Genomic DNA, 23,716 nt, shown 5'->3' on the forward strand with positions numbered 1-23,716 from the left:
CATGCATAAATATGGAGAGAACCCTTTATTAAATGAAGTAAAAGAAAGGTATTTCAAATATGGGCCATAAGAAGTGTCACGCGGAATAAGTCGATCTTGCAAACAAGATAGACCTTCCTAGAATCTAAAAAAGACCTAATGACAAGCAAACCAACCAAACACTATATTTCTCTAAATATGCTTTGATAAACAATGGCAAACAAGTGTTTTTAGGGCCTACATTAGGTCCAATGGAAGCTTGTGGATGCCCTCGCTCCTTCGATCCAAATGAGCTCCTTTGTCGCGAGTCTGCAAACACAAACAAGGCAAACAAATTAAATAGCACCTGAAAAGCCAATTGCATAAAACATATTTAACATGAAAGTCAAGGAGTCCATGAAACAAATAACATGAGATACTTGTTGAGAAAAATGAGTTTGATTGTATTAATTTAGAAGAAGAATAACTTTACAACCTTTGCCTTGACGTTGTACAAGCTCCTCCCAGGGTCCAGCAAGAAGTCTCCTCTACTTTGACAAGTTTCACTCACTCCCCAATGAAGCCAAAAGGGTATGTGATCTCTCCTCTTAATCTCAACTAGGAAGTCTTGATTTCACCAGCATTTACCCTCAAAAATGTTCAGCTTCTAACCTCTCTAGCAACCGGCCCAATGCCTGTATTTATAGTGCAATGGAGGGAGGTTACTAGGTCCTCCTTCAAGGGGATAAATCCCTCCTTCAAAGTGATAACTCCTCTCATCAAGGGATTAGCTCCTTCTCTTTTGGGATGCATGAACCACCTCAGAGCGAACAATCCACGTCAAAATTCCTTCTAGAAACCTCTAGAATTAACCCAAAGTGAGTTTTTTAATATAAAACTTACGCCTTTTGACTTTCACAGGGATCCACACCTACACCGTTAGGGACAGAGTGGGCAGGTCTGCAGTTTTTGTACACAAAAGGTGTGGGACCGCAGGTGAGAGTGAGAGAAAGTGTGGAACTAGAGTTACATTGATTTTTAATGTCTTTCTCTCATTTCCAAATCTTGACATGAAGAGCTGAGGTCTGAGACTTGCTTAAGAGGACAGTACAAGTGATCATAGACCTGTACTAACTGCAAATAATCATGGTGATGATATTTTTGTGTAACAGGTTGCCCCCTAAAGTGCGAAATCTGTAGTAGATGAGGATTTCATTGATCATTTAGGAAGAGTGAACTACTTTATCATTTCGAGGATCATCTTGTGGAGAGCCCAGTTGGAACCTGTAAAAACATTCTATGCAAGATATATATATGAGACCATATCATCGCTGAGGTAGGCATTCCCATACTCAGATCAAAACTGACTAGAAAAACTAACTACTTCTATGATACAGGAATGATCTTGTAATAAATCACAAGTATAGACTCATGTGGACACAGTATGGGTGCAACCATATGTTTATGAATCATCCATTATATAATGAATACAAAATTCCGCGCAGCCTGGATTGTGGGAACTAGATCCAGGGTCTTCATTTCTACTTCCCAGAACAGTGCGATTCTATCCATGCGAATGAATGTGTTGATGTCGAACATGGTAGAAACCACTTGATTTCCAGTCAATGATGTAAACTGTTAACAAGTGTGAGAGAAACCACCAGTGATGTCAATGGCTCTCAAAGTACCCAGTACAATCCATGAGATGCGAATAAATGTGTTGATGTCGAACATGTCACAGAATCCTTTGATCGAAAGTCAATGATGTAAACTGTCGTCAAAGGCGAGAAACCTACCATTGAGGCATGCAGATCTCAGGGTACTGACGATTTCTAGATCATCTTTCTAGATAATGAGCTGATGTCGATAGAAAGCGATCCGTTGTAGGCAAGCCCACAACACGAAATCATAGATCAAGTTGAAGAAATTTAGTTGGAAGGACTGACTCAGGGATAGTCAAGATGGATGACAGATATTTTTCAGATGAATGGCTTATTGGCAGTCACCTCTTGAACACATTACGACACAACATATGGTTTGGTGACAATTGACCCAATGTTAATACTCAGAAACTGGCTGAAGACTTTCAATGTGGTTTGATCAACTGTTAGGAAAAGGTTTTCCCAACCCAGGTGAATAAAATTGTCGTGTTCAAGAGTGGTTACAAAGTATGACAAACAGGCTCATTTTTCTCTCTTTTCCCCCACCATTTCTGGTAATTACCTCTTTATTTTTGACAAGCTTGAGGAGGATAACATTTTCTTGATTATAAGCTCATCGTTCATCCTTCGGATGAGTCCAACTTAGTTTAAATTTGAACCCTAAGAAGGAGTGGTTTTTTCCTGTTTGTAATTGAACATGTCCTTTACTGTGAAATTTTAACGAGCCCAGTATAGGAGAAACTCGACGTTTTTCAATTTTAGAGAGTCTGAAAAAACTTAAGGAGACTCCAGGGTTGACCTTTTTCGTAAGTTTGTGTCCCCCAAGCCTGAAAAAGTATAAAATAGTACTTGAGAGAACTGCTTGATCTTTTACTACCAAGGAGTACTTTTCGCCATTAGTGCCCTTGATCTGAAAAATTAAAAAATCGATCAATAACATGTCATTTTATAACCGATATCGAATTTGAAATGACAAAAATCAGGAAATCTTTTCATGTTTCTACGGTCGGAAAAGAGCTATAAGTGGACCATCTTTTAATTCCATTTTAACGAGTTTAAGAGAAACACTCAGCAATCTTTTCATGTTTCAAGAGTCAGAAAAGAGCTTAAAGGTGACTCTAAATGTTTTTTCGTTGAAAATGATAGATTTCGCCTGAGTAATCCGTTATCCTGCACAAAAACATGAACATTAATCATACCTTTTTGAAATAGATAAAAATGTCACAAAAATACCTTTTCAAAGTGAAACATAATCAAATTTGCAATTTATTTACTCAAAAAACTTATAAAAAGGACCTTTGTCAATTCATTTTTACAGTTTGAGTTTGGGTGAGAAAATAGTGCTTTTTCTCAGAAAACTTCTCGTGAAGATTGCAGAAAATCCAACCGGAAATCGAACGTCGTCTTCTCCAGGTAATCAAAATCATCCCACTATTCATTTTTAACCATTTGATTTTTTGTTTTATTCATTTATTTCATTTTTTAGAGGGTTTTTAGGCATAAAACCCGCGCGCGGGGGCCCGCAGGTTTACCACTGCTCGCCTGCGGACCCCGACTTTTTCTGCATTTGGAAAAAGCTTTGGGTTCGCACCTTCCATGTAGACAAAGTGTGGTCCCATGCACTGTGTCTAACCTGGAGGGTGCGGCCCCCGTCGCAAGGGTTTTTACCCCAAAAATTCTCAAAAATGGACCAATCAAAATAATTTATAGCAATTTAATTTATCCTTATACTTGATGTAGAGAGTACATCATGCTAGATTGGTGTGAACGAGAGCATGAGGACATGGATGCTGCTGCATGGAATCGTCAGCCTTCACTTGATGCTTTGAGGGCGTGCGACTTGTACAAATTCTAGGCCATTCCTGGCATGAGGGCTCAGGTGGATTTCTTAGAGTGGATGGTTGACAGATGGAGCATACAGGACCAGTGCTTCTTCATTGGCGGCTACCAGCTCGAAATCGAGCTGGAGGACATATATTTCTTGACCGGTTTGCCTAAGAGAGGCGAAGACTTGACTCTGTTTGGGGCTAGGGCAGGTGGCGAGTCTTTTGGTAGCCTCAGGCTAGAGTACTGCAACAACCAGGCTAGAGACAAAGGGATATACATAAAAACCACATCCTGTCCTGAGCTCATGGTGATTCCGTTCACTGTCACCAAACTTTGCGAAGCTGCCGCATTACATATTTCCACCGGATCCCAGATGCGTATGGCAGTTGATTGCATTCGAGGCACCATCTTCAACAGGTGCATTGCCGTGTTGGCCAATGTGAAAGGTCAACTGACCAAGGCCAAGAACGGATGACTAAAGACCTTTGGTTATCGGGCTTCGGTCATGAGTTTTGGCCTGGAGAGGGTTCCTATGCTGATCCCACAGCACCTTACTGTTGGAGTTGGGCTTCCTCGAGAGCGCAAACTGATGCGATGGGTCGCAGTTATGGCCCGTCACCTGGACGAGAGGACATAGGTTGCTCGATTCAAATATGAGTATTTCCAATGGCTGGAAAACCCGGTCTTTTCTATTCAGGACTTCCCTTACGCTGGGATAGATTTTCGTGGTGACCCAGACATGGTTCTTCCACCAGGAGAGCAGTGGGATGAGTCAGGTAAAATCCTTTTCAATATTTTTCTATTTTAATTTTTTGTTATTTTTCCATCGTCTCAAAATTGATAGTAAAAAAATTTCAAATGCAGATGTTGGTCCACAGCGACTAGCCGCTCTCCGGCCTTACGAGAGTAAGCAACTAGTTGCACCCACGCCAGCCCCACAGGACGAATCAGCAGCGGTTTTGGCCGAGTTGGAGGGTCATCTCGAGCGCTTGACAGGAGATATTCCTGAGACCACTATAGATGACATTCCTCGTCGACTTCAACGCTATGTGATTGGGGTCCCGGGACCTTTTAGGAGGTTCCTTTGCAAGGTGGCCCGTGCAGTGGTTTCTTATAGAGACCATCACCAGTGATAGGATGATCGCCTATTGAGGGCACATGTGACATTTATGTTTTTTGTACTTATCATTTTTACCGATCATAAGGTGTTTTTCAACCTATGATCGAGGACGATGTATTTTTTGACACACTCCTATATATATATATATATATATATATATATATATATATATATATATATATCACTATTACCGGCTTATCTTGTAAATCATGTTATTGAATGGTTTTAAATTTACATGTATGATTATTGCAAATGCCTATTTAAGATTCGAGAAGCAATTGCATCTGCTAATGTATTTAAAGATCTTGGAATATGTTGATATTCAATATAATCAAATTCGTGTTCCAAGAGACGCACTCTCAAAAATAATCTTAATAACACTGGATTTCTAATGGCATACACTCTATTAAGCTGTAATACAACGAGTTCAGAATCTAACCTCATTATCAAACTCTGAATCCCAAATGAAATAGATTCGGATAATAACTCAAACATTGCACTATACCTGGCAATGTTGTTGGTTGTTTGACCGAGGCTTACCCCATGCATAGATACTAACTCGTCAGAGGACGAATAGATAACCCAAGTTGCGGAAGAGATGTTTCATGTATTACAACAAGCAGCATCAGCAAAACCAATGTATGTTTGGAGAGGCATCGAAATATGCAATATCAAGAGTAAAACCAAGATAATCAGGAATAATGACAAAAAACACTCTCTAAGCTAAGCACATTGTTCAAACTAAAACACACCAGCTAGAAAGAAAAACTATCCTAAATAAAACTCTCCACACCCATTCTGTTAAGCATAATACCTGTTCAAGTAAAGGCCATTTCTGGGTTTACCCAAAGAGTCCCCGTGAAAGTCTACCAATTCATAGGCCCCTTTGGCTAGCTTTCGCTTGACAACATAGGGACCATGCCACATAGGAACGAATTTTCCAGCGCCTAATTTATCATTAGCTTGATAATAAACTAATACTAGATCTCCTTCTGAAAAATTTTGAGGGGTCACATTTCGATCATATTGAGCTTTCATTCGTTTTGTGTGAGTCTCAATCGCTAATGCAGCATCACGTTGATTCTCATCTAATTGAGCCAAGTATAAAAAACATTTTTCTTCTTCGGAAGTGGCTGGAAGTAACTCGATGGCCATTTTCACTGACGGGATTTCGCATTCAATGGGTAACACAGCTTCCGAACCATAGACTAGTTGGAAAGGAGTGAACCCTATTGATGTTTTTACTGAAGTTCGGTATGCCCAAAGTGCTGAAAATAGAATGTTGTGCCAATTCAACCAATGAATCCCAATGATTGGTCGGATCATGATAACTAAAACTTTGTTGATGGATTCAACCAGACCATTTTCTTGTGGATAATAAGGGGTTGAACTATCGTGACGTAAACCAAGCTGGCCTGTAAGTTTGGTCCTCATAACTTTTCAAAAATGACGCTCATGATCAGTGATTATCGCTTGCGGGACACCAAACCTAGCAATTATATGATTGAACATGAAAATTGCAGCTGTCCTGCCATCTGCCTCAAATGTAGGCATCACCTCGGCCCACTTGGTAAAATAATCTACCACAAGGATGATATACGCATGCCCCCCGGCCGAGTGAGGGTTACATGTAATAAAATCGATACCCCATTTTTGCAAAAGGACCAACGACATTTATAGGGTGGAGAGGAGCAGGTGGAGTGCGCATCTTACGATCAAAAATTTGGCAGTTGTGGCATTTTCGGATCACCGTAATACAATCTTTAAACAAAGACGACCAGAAGTAGTCAGGACGCAATATCTTTTGGGTTGCAGAAAACCCAGACATATGACCGCTACATGCTCCAGAGTGATAGTAATTTAGAACCCTTTCAGCTTCCTCGTGAGTTAAGCAACGTCGAAAAAGAGAGTCCACCCCACGACGATAAAGAGTATCTCCAATAATCCTGAATTGTTGGGACTGGAATCGAATTTTTTGGCGTTCTGACCTTGAAATTTCTGGCCGAAAGGATTGGGTCTGGAGATAAACGACGATATCCCCATACCACGGATCTGAAGTGATGATTAGAAACAAGGATTCGTCTGCAATGGGCTCCTCCGCCACAGTTTTTGTGTCAGCACGCGGGAAGTCACACATTAACTCCGCAAAAACTAAAGATTTCTTAGACTTAGATTTCTCAAATTCCAAGTCGAACTCCTGCAGGATAATGATCCATTTACAGTACTTGCCCCCTAGAAATTGCTTGGTCAAAATTTAGATCATAGGGTTGCAATACGAAATTACCGTAGTTTTACGTAGTAAAATGTAGTGATGAAAACGTTGGACAGCTTGAACAGCTGCCAATGCCAATTTCTCCACATGTGAATATTTTAGCTGAGTTGGATTTAAAGTTCGACTAAGGTAATATATCACATGTTCAGTTCCAAATTCATCTTCCTGAACTAAGACCATTCCAATGGTGGAATGAGAGGCGGCGAGATACAAAAGGTAATCCTGGTTGTAGTTGGGAGGACGCAACAACGGTGCATGGGTCAACGCGTGTTTGAGTGCATCAAAAGATTTCTGAGCTATCTCATCCCAATAGAATGGAGTATTTTGCTCCAACAACTGGGTAAAACCCTTTGTAACCTCGACACAATTAGGAATGAATCATCGTAAAAAGTTTGCTTTCCCCTGGAAACTTTGGAGTTGGCGAAGACTCGAAGGAGGAGGAAATTTGATGGTAGCTTCGACCTTCGAGGGATCAATGTGAATGCCAGCTTTCAAAACTACAAATCCTAGCAATCAATCGGTTTCTATATAGAAGACACATTTGTGTAGGTTCAACTGAATACAATAATGCCTACACCCCATAAAGATTGCTAGTAAATGGACAAGGTGATCAGCTCGATGTAATGAATGAGCAGGCAAGTCATCGAGATACTGTTGCACAATGTGCTTGATGTCATGAAACACATATGACATCGCCCTTTGAAAAGTTGCTTCTGCATTCTTAAGCCCAAAAGGTAACTTGCAATAAGCAAATGTCCCCCATGGACAAATGAAAGTCGTTTTTGGTTGATCGGCAGGTAGAATGTTGATTTGATTGTATCCGGAAAAATCGTCCATAAAGGAGAATATTTCGCTGTCGGCACAATCATCAATAATTTGATCGATATAGGGAGTTGGGTAATTGTCCTTTGGACAGGCTCAATTAATGTCCCTATAATCGATGCATATTCTTATTGTTCCCTCTTTTTCGTTAACTGGAACAATATTCGATACCCAATTCGTTAACGAGATCGGAGAAATGAAACCTGCTTTCAACAATTTTTCAACTTCCGCTTTCATTGCAGCAACTTTTCGTGGGTGAATCTGATGCAAACGTTGCCGGATGGGTTTCGCGTCCGGGTAAGTCTTGATCTCGTGAAAAATAATTGCGGGATCAATTCCTGGAATTTCCTCATAGGACTAGGAAAACACGTCGCGGAATTCTTGAAATAGGGCCTTATATAGCTGAATTTCGTCATCTGTACACGAGGCACCTATATGAATGTTCTCAACAATTCCGGGCTTAACCGAAATGTCAATAGGAATAGTTCGAGAGATGTTTCCCAAATTTAACTCTGAATCAGGAAGTTTCATTGGATTCTGAGGTTCCTTGACATATTCAGTTGTAAAAATTGATGAGAAATCATTTTCAAAACGATCATCCTCAGGGAAAAACGAAGATTTGTGATGGATATCTTCCCATGGTAAATCATCTACACATAGGATTTCATGAATTTTCTCATCAGAGTGAACAAGTTCAGAAAACGTGGTTAAATCCGAGGTTAATGTGAAAAGTGATTCCTCACGGACTAGATTCATTAAGTCATTTTCGGTTGAACATGGGTCGGAAAACGACTGCACGACTTCATAGGCAATTTCATATGGACTCAAAGGCGTGGCATTACCAAATGAGTCAATCTCAGATTCAGAAGGAACAATCCAAGGATCATCATAAACAATGGTGTCTGATGTAATCATATGAATGGTTGCAAATGAAGATGATGCGATGATCAGAGGAAAAGGAAAGGTTCCTAGTAAACCGACATCTTTAACTAGTCCTACTCCAACATCCTTATATGGGATAGTCGTTTTACCGACATGCTGAATACTCTCCGAAGAGGCTGGGTCAGATGAAAAGTAAGCCAGCTAGTCTATTGTTACGATCTATCCATTGTGTGGAAACTTTATTAATCGAAAGACCGATGAAACGACCGGTGCCATAGCGTAAGACAAACTTCGACCCAAGAGAAGGTTGTAATCTAGAGGGACATCAACCACCTCCACATCTAGACTAATGGTTTTTCCTTCAACCCCTATAGGAAAATCTTGCAGAATGCCAAAAGGATGAAACTCATGGCCATCAAAGGCATTTAGAATCGTCAGGTATTGATTTAGCAAAGGAGAACGCAGCGCCTCCAACACTGTATCGACATAATACACATTGACGCTCCCTCATCAATTACAGTCCGATGAATAGGCTTGTTTTTATTATCACTAGAATCTGGAAAGCCATTTGATGAGGCAAACACGGTGTACTATTTTCTAGATTGAAAATCATTAGCTTCGAGTCCTGAACATCAATAGCTCCTATAGCCGACAAAAGTAATTTACGTTGTGTTGGACATGATTTCAGCACTTCCAAAGCCGACATTGCTGAGGGTGAAATAGCTAAATCCTCAACAATGTTATAATTTTGAGCCACTCTCGCATGTGGATTGAAAGTTGAATTTCGAAGTATACCCGTGGCGGGTGGTTTGATTACCAAGTCTAGATTAGGTTTCTCGATCTGTAGTGGATCGGAACCGGGAGCTGAGGTTGATGGATTAGAATGAGAAGATTCTGCTTCTTTACCATCAACAGGACTTTTACTACCATAATCTTGCGATCGAGTCGCAATCCTAACATGGGACATCATCAGTATGGGTTCTTCATTGTTATTCGAGGATGAACCTATCATCTTACTATCTTGAGCCGGAAAAGGATCCTTCAAAAAAGCAAGAGTTTGGGAACCCTTGACAATCTTCGCAACCTCTGCACGATGAGGGCAGTCTCTTGTAAAATGTTCATCGTCACAAATGAGACAAGGATAATGATGTTTGCGCTTTTCATCATTGGATTCTGCCTTTTCAGGTTTCTCCTTTGAACTTTTGTCTGTTTTATTATTCTTCTTTCCTTTCTTCTTCCCACCGAATTTTGATTTGACTGTAGATGACACTACAATGTGAATATCGGCGGAAATCTTTGCAGAAGAATCTCCTATTGGGGAATCAGGCAAGGTTATGATAGGGGAAGAATTCTTGGAAGACTTCTTCTTACTTTTAGTGTTAACCGTGCCAATCATACCATCGGTTGCATGAGATCCCGAAGGAGCTGCAGTGATTTGATTTTGCTTGGGAAGATCGGGGATTTTTTCGTGTAACGTACCTGACTGAGTATAGACCAAGTCAAGGTACTGTGCTTGAGAAATCACTTTCTCCTCAGTAACAACTCTGGCTTTAGCAATATCTTCAGTGATCTTTGGCAACAAAGATTTTACAAACCACTCGACCAAGATCTGATCCAGAATAAATAACTTCACTAAATGCCGTTGACGTCTCCACTCATGAATATGATCTGAAATGTAAGTGGATGTCGATTGCTTTAATGAAGTTAACAATTCTGTGCCATTTTCAAATCGGATTGGCAACTGAAAATGAGTTAAAAACGAGGTTGCTAACTCACTAAAATTATAAAAATTGCCTCGCGGTAACTCAATGTACCACTTGGCCGCGAGACCAATTACAGTGCGTTGGAAAAGCCTAAGACGGATTCAATCATCTGTAATGGAGTTAGACGCACACCAGAGGTGGTAAGTCATCACATGGTTCGACGGGTCCTCTCCTGATTTACCTTCGAACTTTGGAATGTCACTAGGCAACTTATTCGGCATTGGTGGCCAAAACTGAAGATAATTAATGGGATCGTTCGTTAGGCGTGACAAGTCAGGTAAGTCCAAAGTTGTGATAAATGGTAATTTCCAATTAGGATCCCTAAAACTCTGGGTCATAAGACCAGCCCTAGGAGGAGGATGTCTAGGATAACTAGGAATAGGAATTTCGTTTGGGATATTGTATCCTCCCGGAAAACCAGGATTAACCGGAACGTACTAGGGTTGTTGAGGTTGTTGATAAGTGTACCCAGGGTATGGTTGATACTGATAGACTGGCTGCTGCACAACAGGACCGAATTGGTACTGTCCCTGGTACGGTTGATAAGTAATTTGTGGTTGAGTTGTGACAACCGTACTTAAACCAGGTTGTCATACAGGCATCTGAACCGAAGTTTGAATTGTAGATCTAGACGGTGGTAAAGATGTCTGAGGAGTAGATACAGGAACAGTAGAAACCAGAGCTCTCGATACTCCAGAAGTAGGTGGGGTAGATTGAACAGATGTTGCGGCAGTTCTAGCAGTCGTTTGAGGCGGAGTACGAGGTGTATTAGGCGCAAGATGAGAAACTACCAAAGGTAAAGAAGTTTGAATGTTAGACTGGACTGGTTGTTGGGGTGAACCAGAAACTAAGGGTTGTCCAGTTTGAGATGACAATTGTACACTTGGCTGCAACACCTGTTGAGCTTGTGATGGATCCCACACTATATTCATTCTGGGGTACTGACCCATAACTGGTTGAGAATACTGAGGACCATAACTAAGTTGAGGGTAGGATTGATAATTGAAAGGTACATTCCCTGTTCCTTGAACATACACTTGACTGGAGGTTGGTTGGAAACCTTGGTTCGAGTATTGACCTTGGGGTTGATACCCTTAAGGCACATACTGATACTGGGGTTGACCTTGGGGTACATATTGAGTCTGGGGTTGAACTTGGGTAACATACTGTCCCATAGGTATGTATTGTCCTTGAGGTTTCCCCCCAGATGCAAACTGTGTACCTTGAGGTTGCCCCCCATGCGTTAATTGAGGATGTCCCCCAGGCGGTAACTGGCCACCTTGAGGTTGAGGATTGGGAATAGAACCTGACATCATGAGAATGTCTTCTACGCTCAACGGCTTAGTACCATTTCTTCCAGTTAATAACCCTTTCTCAATGGGTTGAGAAGATGCTCCCGAAAAAGTACCAGAAAGTGACTGATACCCAGAGGGAACAAAAGGACCGTCGTACAAAAAGGATTCAGGCGATTGAGTAAACATGGATGACTGTCCTGACATATTTACGGGAGTATAAAAACCTCTAGGTGTTGGGTCATAAGGAGTGCGAGGTGGTGAAAAACGTAACCCTGAGTTTTCTAAGAAATTAGTCAAAGAAAGATACCAAGAACTGCTCCTAGGTGGACTATAAAAAATTGGTTCACGCTCCCTTAGTTCAATAACAGGTTGATTTTCAGGGATAGGGATGCCTACTTCTTCTTCCAGAGAAAGTTCTTCAATAGCAATAAGTCCAGAAGGAAGATATTGGGTGATTACTCTTTCTACCCTAGGTGAACTAGGACCACTAGAAGTTGGAGAAACAAACCCCGATGTCAGAGTAGTAGCAAATTCACTTTCAGGCTCGGATATTTTAGGTTCTTCACCTATATCACTAGTAGATGAAAAGCTACCAGCAATTACGGAAACAGACACTGACTGTGGATTATAATCTGCCACTAACTGTTGAAAATCAGGATGTACTATCAAAAAAGATTCTCCTTCTTCAGGCGACCCAACTCTACTGTCTCGAGGAGTTACGAAGACTTTCAAGCCTTCAGGCTGGCTTGGTGCTTCCGCAGGAGGTTGGCCCTGAAGCCTACGGGACTTCCTCAGTAACTCAGCCATGTTTACAAACTCAGGAGACTGGACCTGAAGTCTACGGGACTGCCTTGGTAACTAAGCCACAATTGAAAACTTTTAACTACTTCACACACAAACAAAGTAAAATCTCAATGAAAAGCACCTAAAGTCTCTAAAGAACCAAGCAAATTTGAATCACACGCCTAAAGAATCTAGGAGATCAAACACACGCAAACAGTAACTTTCCGTACTGAAAGCACTAGTTGGTGATGAAATCCAACATCGCAGAGTTCAATACAGAAATGGCAGTTGGAACAGTTACCCCGGCAACCTGCTTAATGAATCGACTGGCACAAGTTCCTCCACTTAACCGTCTCGAGTGAAGAGAACCCCCCAGAAAATCCAAGTGAGTCTAGCCGACGTCTGCTCTAGGTATAGTGGGATCTTCCCTCCACTGTCACCTCAGGAAGAGTCCTAAAGGATATGGCCACTAAGCTTACCAACTGAGACAAATATACCTGGGGGAATAATCTACGATCCAATACGCATGCAAGGGCAGAGTAGCAAGCTCAATCCCCTTGAAGGCTCCTTGACATAATCCAAGGTTTACCAACAAGTGACCCCAGGCTCCTCGACAATGGTTAATCCGTGGTTTACAGTTTTTAATACATGAATATCTGGCATCGTTCCCAATGAGGAAGGATTTATCCCCACACTGGTTCGGACACGATCTCATGCTTCTCCTTTAAGAGGAGTTTTCCCAGAGCATAAATGCAACAATTGGATTTCTTCCCTACCACAAGATATAGCTACTTGTTTGTTTTTACTGTCTTGGAGAGCTAATTACTCTCCTACTCCAAGACACTATCCTAAGCTAAGTTGGTGTATCAGAGCCCTAGAAATAAAAATGTTACTAGGTGAATTTTACTTTAAGCATTAATTTTTTATTGGTTTTTATTTAATTCAAAAGGTGCGAAGATGAAACTGGTGGTATGAAGACTCGACTCAAAATCACTAAAAATGCACCTAAGATGATTTAAACAATCTTTTTCTCTTCGATGAACTTCTAAACTAAGAAAGAGTTTGAGAATGCAAATACTTTGTAAACACAAACCTTTCTCAATCAAACAAATTAAAAGAAGATTTTTTGTCTTTTTCCAATGCACTCAAAACAAGACAAGTAGTTATTTCACAAAAATTTCCTTTTTCATTTCAAAGCACTCAATCACTACAAAACAAACTTTTTCCAAAAGAGATTTTTATATTCTTTAATAAAACACTCAAAACTATGAAAATGCCTAACTTTGAGATCTACAAATTATAAAAACCTATTTGAAGTCCGAGCCTACTAAAAGTATTTTTTAAGGATGTTTTACTTAGCTAGATGTAAGCTAAGGACCAATTTATGTAGAATCACAAATCATTCAAGAACAACCAATTTTGTTTTCTTTTTGAAAATGAAAATCCAAACTCTCAAACACAAGCTTTTCGAAGATTTGTAAAGAGAAAACTCAAAGCGGATTCCTCAACAAGGGGAGATTTCATGAATGGTCAGACTGATAAGAAAGCTGGTAGACACTAAGTTGATCTGAAGTCCCTATAGCTTCTAAGCTCAGAGCCACTACACAACCAAAATGAAAAACAAACCCAATAAGAAAAACTCCTAGGAATTTCACTTAAAACCCTAACACTAACGAAATCAACCTAAGGAAAGCTTCTGACAAGTTATATGTATGTATGGGCAGTGGATAACAATTCCTAAACAAACACTAAGCTGACTAACAGAGTAAACCCTAGGGTTTTCAAAATTTTGACAGGGTCCGCAGGCCCACGGTTGACACAGGTGCGGTCCCGCTCTGTGCTAAAAGCCAAGCTGTGGGTAGGTACGCACTATGTCAAACGGCTAGGGTGCGGTCCTATCCCAAAGCTATGAAAAACAAAAAATAACCCTGCATCTACAAACTCTACCCAATTTTAAACACAACAAACCAAAGACAGAAACAAAAACACAGTTTCCCAGGTCAAAGTAAAAACGAGGAAAACAATCAAGTCCCCAGTGGAGTCACCATTTTGTCACATGGAATAAGTCGATCTTGCAGACAAGATAGACCTTCGTAGAATCTAAAGAAGACCTAATGACAAGCAAATCAACTAGACACTATCTTTCTCTAAGTATGCTTTGATAAACAATGGCAAACAAGTGTTTTTAGGACCTACCTTAGGTCCAATGCAAGCTTGTGGATGCCCTTGCTCCTTCGATCCAAATGTTATCCTTTGTCGCGAATCTGCAAACACAAACAAGGCAAACAAATTAAATAGCACCTGAAAATCCAATTGCATAAAACATATTTAACATGAAAGTTAAGGAGTCCATGAAACAAATAACATGAGATACCTGTTGAGAAAAATGAGTTTGATTGTATTAATTCAAAAGAAGAAGAACTTTACAACCTTTTCCTTGAGGCTGTACAAGGTCCTCCCAGGGTCCAGCAAGAAGTCTCCTCTACTTTGACAAGTTTCACTCACTCCCCAATGAAGCCAAAAAGGTATGTGATCTCTCCTCTTAAGCTCAACTAGGAAGTCTTGATTTCACCAGCATTTATGCTCAAAAATGTTCAGCTTCTAACCTCTCTAGCGACCAGCCCAATGCCTGTATATAATGCAATTGAGGGAGGTTACTAGGTCCTCCTTCAAAGGGATAAAGCCCTCCTTCAAAGGGATAGCTCCTCTCATCAAGGGATTAGCTCCTTCTCTTTTGGGATGCATGAACCACCTCAGAGCGAACAATCCACATCAAAATTCCTTCTAGAAACCTCTACAATTAACCCAAAGTGAGTTTTTTAAGACAAAACTTGCGCCTTTTGACTTTCACAGGGGTCCGCACCTACACTATTAGGGACAGAGCGGGAATGTCTGCAATTTTTGTACACAGAAGGTGCAGGACCGCAAGTGAGAGTGAGAGAAAGCGCGAAACCAGAGTTACATTTATTTTTAATGTCTTTCTCTCATTTCCAAAGCTTGACTTGAAGAGATGAGGTCTGAGACTTGCTTAGGAGGACAGTAGAAGTGATGATAGACCCATACTGACTGCAAATAATCATGGTGACGATATTTTTGTGTAACAAGAAGGGTTAACTGAATGCTCATGGTAGGAGAAATAATGCAACATTTCAAGGATTTGAATGTGAAAGGGCATTGTCTCCTAAACTTAACCAAATTTCTTTAGAAAGGGTAACTCAAGTTTACCAAATTTCTTTAGACAGGGTAACTCAATTTTTCCCACATTTGTGGTGTATAAATGTGAAGAGTAATTAATTTGAACTAATGAATATATTCAACATGGTTCTTAGTCTCTATGTTATGTTCGATAAGATTACATTGTTTTTCCTCACAATCTAAAACTACTTGAATTAACATTAATCCAACTTTATTTTAAGAACTAAAAGTTTTGTCAAATTGTTCAAATTACCATTATTTATTTAAAATATTAAAATAAATTTTTGGATTTTTCATTTTTTATATTCTACATTTCATTTTTTCATAGGATGGGATGGGACTTAAATTCCCATTGTGTAAATGGAAAATTATTTTTATTTATTAGAGATAAAATATATAGTTTTTAAAGATATTAAAACATTCTTATATATTATAATATACATTGTCCCAAGACTATCGTGCCTATTGATTTTACCAAATATATTTCTTATTCGTTATAGTGGAGGTTTGTATTGGAGGATTTAAAATAAGTCATTAGAGACTCAACATCATGCCAAGAGTGTACACTTGAACTCACTTTGGAGTTTTAATAATGATTCATTTAATGATTTGCATTGGAATAGAACTTGTTACTTCCTCGCCTTATCCCAACCTTCACATTGATATACTACTCTAAATATTCAAAATAATTAGGAGTTGATTTACGAAAAGTATCTTTACGATTTCTTATTAGAAAGAATATGACGCTAGCTATATCACATGACATAAGGAACTTGTAGCTATAGATATGGAAATGATCGTTATGGTAAGCCCAAAAAAATAATAAATGTTATGCTCATAAGTACTAAATTTATCTAGAAAAAACATACAAATTTTATGAGAGAACATAAATACTTTCAAAAAAAAAAGAATCTAAATAGGTTATCGTTGTTTCGAAAATATTAGGACATTTCTCAAATATCTATACATATAAACTTAAGTTAATCAACCACTTCTAGTGGAAGGATGCTAACATCTTAGATACATATAAAACGTTTCACCATAATTGTACGAAAGATTGATATTACATTTACATGAAGAAAAGAGGTCAATAATATAGTTGTAGTAGATGGAGATACAATAGGAACATTTGAAATAGGATCTAGAGTGAATGTGAAAGGATAGAAGGTAGTGTATTCAAATTATGAGATAGTACATTATAAACTATGAGTTTTAATTAAAGTACCAATAGAATCACATTAAATTGTAAGCTTTCATAGAGATGCAAGATAGCATAGTTTGTCCTTAGTTATGGGTCCATCCCTACTTATGGAATGTTAGAGTTGTTCGCATGTAGAAGGTAAATCAACATATTCCAAAGTGCAATCTCATGTTTGCACATTTCTATATTTATGCTAGTGGGATTAATATCCTCAAAAATATCGAATAGAGCATGATCTTGAGCCTAAGCATTTGAAACATAGAATATTGATATAATATGGACTCGTCTATAGAACCACCACATGTTTACATGGAGTAGCCATTACCATAGCAAAGTAAAACCCTAAACCAACCCTTATCATCCATACGTGTATACACGATTGAGTCTTGTGATGTATTTGAAACTAATAAATGCCCCACATTCATGTCTTTGGTTATATTTGGATGATACAATATATATGATATACCTTGATCTTATAAGTTTCTGTAGTTCCTAGCATATCAATGTCACCTTTTGAGAGAATTACAAGAACGTCAACAAATCTTCTCAATTGTTGTTGTAGTCGTACTTCAATTCAATTTCCTAGTTTTGGTATCTCAGTCCTCTTTATTGGCCCTCCAATTTTCTAGCAAAGTGTCACGTTATAACCATTTTTTTTTATCTTATTTCATGAGCCAAAATTACATTCTTTTAAATACATGTTGTTGCTCTATTAACAAATAACTTTAAAACATTTTTGTTAGTTTTGAAATATATTTTATGTATTTTTACACACTAGAAATAAAAGGCTTCGGTAAACTTACACAAGGATGAAACAATCTTTATTATTATGAAAACTAAATTGTTTTAAAAGAAAAATTAATGAAATGGTAACACAATAAGATATTTCATTTTTTTAATAGAAATATTAGAGCTTACATGTAATATCAAAATAATACATTTTTCTCGTTGACTTTATTAAAACTCTATAATTTAGACTAAGGAAGAATGAATGGACCAATATGGTTTCAAAACTTACGATAATTAACTAGATCATGAATAATTTAAGGAATATTGAATTGAACAACATGGGTTCCATGTTAAAGTGGGGTTCTCGAGCATCTATGTGCTCTTTCTCTACTTCGCACGTAGAGGATTGAACTTCTCACTCTGCAATATTTTATGTGTCTTCTTCATCCATATGGATGTCTACATGATGGGTTTCACTTTTATAGTCTTTATGACCATCATCCCCATTTGAGTGGGATTCACCGAGCTATGTTTTCCTGCTAGAGTCTTTCTCATTTACTCTACAACTTGTAGTTGACTTTCAAGTATAAAAAATATTTTGTTTTATAACATCAAAGAAAAGTTTTAATTTTGACATTTCCCAAAAATTAATGCTTTTACAAGTAAATTTTGGAAGCATTACGACATCTATCCTAGTTCATTCATCCTCAAATTGTTCTACTTCATAGAATTTTATTTTATATGCCTCGACTGTGGCGGGAACTTCTATGAGCTCTTCAAAATACTTTGGCTCTTCCTTCCAATTTCTTTTCTTAGTTTGCCACAATCTTTCTTTGTGAACCATGATTGTCATACTTCTTTTGTATTTTGTCTTCTTTCCTTATTGTGTCATCCTTATAGAAATGAACATCGCATACACTTTATTATCTTTAAAATGAATCATTTTATCCTTCACTTTAGCGGTGGCTCCGAACAACTACTAGCAACTTTGCTGAGATTTTCTACGCAAATTTGTATGGATGCTCATGGATACAACTTACGATGGAAACTTCTTCTTTGGTCAGTGGCAGTGGCACTTTCCTCTTGATATAGTGGTGGCTCTATAGGCTACTCACCCTAACCTTTGAGGAGTTGGGTTTACAAAATATCAACGAGCTCTAGTTTCAACTTATGGACCAATGGATGCAAACTTCAATTTGTGGGCAAGTCTCTAAGTAGTGGAAGTAGCTTATGACCTTCTTAACTCCTTTTGTTCCTTGAAACCTTACTAATGATTACTCTAATACCACTAGTTATTTAGAGGGAGAGAAAAAAATGAAATTTTTTTCCCTCATATACATTCACTGAGTTGCTTCCATTCTCTCTTATTACTTCACATTACAATGACCCAACCATGAGTATATAAGAAATAAACTTTCTAAATGTGGATTATTTCAAACTCTAACTTTCTTTTCCTGATGCAAACTATTATTTGGCACTTTAAGTAAATTTTTCTAACTTCACTTTAGTATAAATCAACATTTATCTTTTCCTTAAGTTAACTTTCCTTGACAAGACATTAACCTTTTAGCTCTGACTCACTTGAAATATAATATTCAACTTGACTTTATTTCCTTCACTTAACTTAACTCTTCATACATTGCATGCATACAAGAGCACTAATAATTTCTATGAAGTGAAACAATTTTGGTCTATGAAAAACTTACAATCGATGGCAGTAAATAATATAGGAAATTTGGGGATAGGTTTGTTGGCATTATGATACATATGTTGTACTTGATGGCAACCCACTCATCTCAGATAATAAATTATAGTGTAGAGAAAAGTTCACACACTTATATGCAGAGAAAATTTTATTTCATGTAGAAAAAAGTTCATGCACTTTTATGCAGAGAAAATTTTATTTCATGTAGAGAAAAGTTCACGCACTTTTATCCAGAGAAAAGTTTATTTCATGTAGAGAAAAAGTTCACGCACTTTCATGCAAGGAAAAGCGCGTATATGTTGAAGAACTTACCTTTGGTCCATGGTAGTTAGTCCTTGGTATTTGAACCTATGAGGAAAAGCGCGTATATGTTGGAGAACATACCTTTGGTCCATGGTAGTTAGTCCTTGGTATTTGAACCTATGAGGAAAAGCACGTATATGTTGGAGAACTTACCTTTGGTCCATGGTAGTTAGTCCTTGGTATTTGAACCTATGAGGAAAAGCGCGTATATGTTGGAGAACTTACCTTTGGTCCATGGTAGTTAGTCCTTGGTATTTGAACCTACAGTTTTGGACCATGGTACTTCGTCAAAAGTGTTGTTCTCACGTACTTTCATGGTTGGTTCATGGTATTAGTCCAACAGTTTTTTGTTCCTATGGTTTTGGCCCGTGGTATTGTGAAAGGCCTAAGCCTATATAAAGCAAAGGAGATCACTTGGCTAATTCATCCTTGCAATTCAATATCTTAAGATCTGAAATATTGGGTTATTGTTTTGAAAGTTTGATCTATGAAAGTGAAGTTGAAAGCGAATCTGTGAAGGGTGATCTCTCGAGCGCTGCAGCTGCAGAAGTGCGGAGGCGCCATAGAAGGCGCAGTGCGGAGGCGCCACAGAAGGCGCAGTGCGGAGGCGCCACAGAAGGCGCAGTGCAGAGGCGCCACAGAAGGCGCATTGCGGAGGCGCCTCAGAAGGCGCAGTGCAGAGGTGCCACAGAAGACGCAGTGCGGAGACACCACAGAGGCGCCACAGAAGGCGCAGTGCGGAGGCGCCATAGAAGGCCCAGTGCAGAGGTGCCACAGAAGGCGCAGTGCGGAGGTGCCACAGAAGGCGCAGTGCGGAGACGCCACAGAGGCGCCATAGAAGGCACAGTGCGGAGGCGCCACAAAAGGCACAGGTGCGTTGGTCCCGGCGCCATAGAAGGCACAGGTGCGGAGGTAGTACAGATATCCACAGATCTATAGCAGTGAAGTTGCGATCCCTGCTTAAAATTTGTTTTAACTTCCTTTGACTATTCTGCAGGGTTTTGGGTGCATAACTGATGTTTGGTTACTGGTATTGAGTTCAGATAACACCATGATTATTGACTTATCTTTATGTACTAGATCTGGTTGATAACTATCATAATATCATTGTATATGTATGGATCTGGTGATTGGGTGATTAAGAAGGTTGTTTGATTATGAGGTTCAATGTTGTTGTTGGGTCCAGTATGAAAATTGGATGAAAAGTGGCCTTTCAGATTATGTGTTGTGCTTCAGTGTATCCATTCTGAAAATTGATGAAATGTGGTACCTGGAGGAGAGAAGATTGTAGGCCAGTGCCTATGTACTAGTATATAAGCTAGTACAAAAGCTAAGGGAGATCTTTGGAGCATTGTAGCAGGTAGCAGCCTGCGTACTAATAAATGGATCGTCTAGTACAAGAGCAAAGGGGGTTGTAGCTCCCGTACTGGTATAAGACTGCACCAGTACAAATATTGTAAAAGGATTTTCTTATTAAGAAGAAGATTGAGATGAATTGCAGCAGGTGGTTTTTCTCCCGCATTGTGTTTCCACCTTATATCATGGTGTTCATGTGTGTGCCTTATGTGTGATGATCTATTCTCTATTACGTCATCTGTTATCTGATAATATGGTTGATAATGTTCTAATACACTCATTGAAGATCAATTAACTTAATCATAAGAAGTTGTGGAAGTAGCATATATGAATCTGATTATGGAAATGAAAATTTTTTATTAATGTGATAATACTGATTCACCCCCCCTTCTCAGTATTATTTCCAACAAGGTTTGTATAAATTGTGTGCTCTTATCATTTTTAAAGTGTTATACGACACTAGAATTCACTTGGTTGTAACACATTTGAATATTTTAAAACTGTTAAAGACTAGATGGTTTGTTGATTCTATAAGATTAATTTCATTCATATCATTTCCTTATTGGTTGCGTTAAGGGATAGTTATATGGAATGATTATCTACATACTTCAATAAGTGTTAAAATTATGAATTTTAATAATAGTGAAATATAAAAATTGAGGCGTAGTATGGAATCAAATCGTTTCAAATTGAGAAAATTGATCAAACGAAATGAGTCACAATGCACCACAAACCTATATTGATGGACCATTTGGGTGCACTAAGTTATCCTCCGATGTGGGTGACTATAGGGGCATGAAAATGGCTTTTTAAGTGAAATTAAATTCTATGCTAGAGGGACTCTTTCAACCTCCTTCATAATTTATTTATATATATATCTATTAAGTGAGGAAGATAAATCAAATAGTATTTATTCCCACCTTTGAAATTATATCAATTGCTAATATTACCTGGTTTCTTGATAATGCATTCATGATTTTCTAATTACTAGATGAAAATATTTACCAAAATCTTAATACTAACAATAGATTAATATCAGAAAATACTAAATTGTATTTTGTATATATATATATATATATATATTAGTAGAATGTTTTTTTACAATAGGAAAAAAATTAAATACTAAAATATTATGTAAGAAATAATTAAATTATTTTTATGTATCTCTTTGATGTATTTGTTAAATAGTGAAAAGAAAATTGAGATGTGAGTATAATACATAAGTGAAGAGTCTCAGTATTGCAGCAAGAATGTTGTAACTCCTAGGGCTACCAACTTTACTTTATCAACCCGGCGATTCGTACAAACTTGGAGATGATAGTGCTATATACATGGCAGATGCATCATTCTACTCATGAAAATTCTCAACTCGGGCATTTGACCATTAGGGTTACATACCATTCCTCTATTGGAATAAAGTGTGTCTGACTACTGACAATGGAATGTAAAACTAGTCCTTGTGTAGGAAAAGTAAATTCTTATCAATTCAAGAAATGTAAGTTGCTAACTTTCAAATGCTATGATATGACATGAATCATCTAGCTATTAAATGACACAAATCACTTGTAGGAAAGAAACTATGTTAACCTTTCACTTGATCATCCAACTACCAGAAGTGCTTGAAAATAAGAAGTTATTCTATCCTTTCAAAATCCAAACGTGCATGGATTAATTATCGCATCCACACTTGCAGAATATATAAAAGTCCTATTTGCTAAAGTCAGAAATATAAAAGCTAATGTTATTTGATATTGCAGGAGGGAAAGGAATGAAAAGGCTAGTCATGGTGGCACTTCTAGTCATGGAGTCTAATCTGATGGTTTAACCGACCCCTACACTAGGATATACTACCATTTTAGGTCAAAGTAGGCTGCTACAAGCTTTCTATAGGACGTCATGAACTGCTACATGATGTCTTGTACTACTACAAGAAGTTGGCTGAGAGGTTTTGGAGGACACGAATGGTGAGATGAAGTGTTGGACAGGTGCGCGACATATGTGGAGGTTATAGCGAAGGTGAACATCACCCAATTCCAAGCATAACACTTCACGATGGCCAGATCTCCCAAAGACAACTTGCTCACGTTGGCAGGAAAATAGGGATTCAGAATATGGGGATGGTATGTTTCAACCAAAGGTGGAGAAGACCTAGGTGGATTTATATGGAGATGTCCCTTTCTGTAGATCAACAATCCCTGCAAGAAAGCTTGTATTTTGAAAAATAATAAGTACTCAATTTATCTAGAAATAAATACTCTAAAAAATAAAAGAACCTAAATAGCTTATCAATGTTTGGAAAATATTAATACATTGCTCAAATCTCTATACATCTAAATTCAAGTTAAACTACCACTTCTAATGCAAATATTCCCCCACCTTAGATACATCTAAAAAGTTTCACCATAATTGTAGGAAGGATTGATATTAAAACTACATGAAGAAAACATATCAATATTCTAGTTGTAGTGGATTGAGTGAAAATAAGAGCATTTGAAATAGGATCTAGAGTGAATTTAAAAGGAGGAAATGTAGTGTATTCCAATTATGAGATAGTAAATTATAATCCATGAGTTATAATTAAATCAGCAATAGAATCACATTAAATTTTAATCTTTCATAGAGATGCAAGATAACATAGGTAGTCCTTATTTATGGTTCCATCCCTACCAATAAACTATTAGGGTTGTTCACACATAGAAGGTAAATCAACCTATTCCAAAATTCAAGATCACATTTTCACATTTCTATATTTATGCAAGTGGGATTAATATCTTCAACAATATCCAATAAAGCAGGATCTTGGGCCTAAGCATTTAACACATAGAAGATTGATATAATATGGAC

The sequence above is a fragment of the Pinus tabuliformis genome, chromosome 5_1 (genome assembly GCF_031772625.1).
Source record: "Pinus tabuliformis cultivar Carrire ecotype Pingquan chromosome 5_1, CPIR1, whole genome shotgun sequence".
Classification (NCBI taxonomy): Eukaryota; Viridiplantae; Streptophyta; class Pinopsida; order Pinales; family Pinaceae; genus Pinus; species Pinus tabuliformis.